General features: G+C 40.5%; 1 long non-coding RNA gene across 1 annotated transcript; it reads right to left on the bottom strand.

Moving 5' to 3' along the window:
* Nucleotides 1-305: 305 nt before the first annotated feature.
* Nucleotides 306-1240, bottom strand: LOC124670216. Its single transcript, XR_006992439.1, has 2 exons — nt 877-1240; nt 306-790 (listed from the first exon to the last, which is right to left on the bottom strand). It is a non-coding gene; the product is annotated as an uncharacterized LOC124670216 (long non-coding RNA).
* Nucleotides 1241-1644: the final 404 nt, after the last annotated feature.

Raw genomic sequence — 1644 nt, 5'->3', positions numbered from 1 at the left:
TGAACTATGAGTAGTTTTAGTGCCAAAGCCAAACGAGTGAGCCTTCCTATATCAAAGATGTATATACTTCTCCTTCTTTTTGCCAATGCGTTGTGCAAGATCATGTAGTGTACTGCTGAAGAGAAGTTAATCCACTGCCCATGTGTTGCAACACATTTTCATACAGTTTTATAAAGCAGTGCCATCTGGTCAGCAATCACACAAGCATACATCACCAAAAAGTAGCAGTTCAGAACTAGCCTCCAAAGGTTCAGTAGAAGCAGCACCTGCTCCCTACATTTTCACCCGATGCACAAACGTCATGCTGTAGAAGTGAACTTTTCATATAGTCATCTGAACATCTTTTTCACAAAAAAAAGTGTACTGCTCTCCCAGATGCATAACAGTGAACTTCACACATAGTTAATATACAAAAAATTATCCACCTCAAAGCGGAAACATCAGAGGCAAAATTCACAAATGGCCTATCTAACATTCTCGAATAAAAATCCACCCAACATGAATAATCTAAAGTGAAGTATTAGGGGACATGAACTCCACGAATAGGAGAAGACAACTACATGAATTAGTGTCCGTAAACTTCAGGCATCCCACGACGCTTCCATCCTGGTGATGCTCCTGCGACAAAAGTCCTGCAGCGCGAGGCAGTTAGGCTTGACGATGCCATTGACAGGGAGCCACTGTCAAGTCGCCACCACCAACCAGAAGCAGCATGGGACCGACACCAAGTTTATGTCCTCGTCCTCTACGGCATCGCCTTGTTAGGGTGGCAGCGCTCTGGGAGTCCCTGCTGTATATGCATGTAATGCTTGGATGATGAGAGTGGACTTCTCAAGTACCTGGCACCAAAGTGATTAAATTAGGTGAATAACAAACCTGAAATATTGTAGTATAATGAAGGCACATAGTTGATCAGCACTCCATAGCTTTGTATTATGTACCCAGTATCGCATAAAAACTGCCCAGTGTTGTATGTGTGATTTTCTTGCTGTGAATAGACATCGAACATTATATCACATTTTCGAGAAGTTCACCAATTACATGAAATTCAGTGATAAAATCTTCAAAAATAAGCAACCTTCATATTTGGAAGAACTGAACCCCCCACGGAATATAAAAGTGAACTTTTCATCACAGTGAACTGAACTTCTATTTTTACTCTTTGTACTTTTTAAACCTTAACTGTGCATCGCAGAAAATGAACTGCCCGGAAAATAATGAACTTGTGTTGGGAATAAGAAGTGAGGGGAACTGAATTACCTAGCTCCAATTAGCGAGGAGATGTGAACTTCAAAATTTAGGAGAAATGAACTCCATGGATTAGAAAAAATGAGTTCTTCATCTCCACATCTTTATTCCGGTTGTGCACTTGTGTTCGGTTGCTTCATCCAAATGAAACGAAGAGCCTGAATTGCACTTGTAATAACAACAACGGGAGGCAGCCGCAAGAACACCCAGCTTGTTGCCATGCTGCTTGTGGGCACTGTTATGGTAGTTAAGTCCTATTAAAAAAAGAAGCGAGCTTCACATGAAAAAAAGGTGTACTGCGCTAATGAAATAATGTGAACTTCAAAAAAGAATCGCACAAATCTTATCGGCTTAAAAATTGCAAAGTGGACTTCGAATATTTAATTTAGTGAACTT

The sequence above is a fragment of the Lolium rigidum genome, chromosome 1, assembly GCF_022539505.1.
Source record: "Lolium rigidum isolate FL_2022 chromosome 1, APGP_CSIRO_Lrig_0.1, whole genome shotgun sequence".
Lineage (NCBI taxonomy): Eukaryota > Viridiplantae > Streptophyta > Magnoliopsida > Poales > Poaceae > Lolium > Lolium rigidum.
The sequence above is the reverse complement of the archived record's forward strand: the minus strand, read 5'-3'. Positions and strand labels throughout refer to the sequence as shown.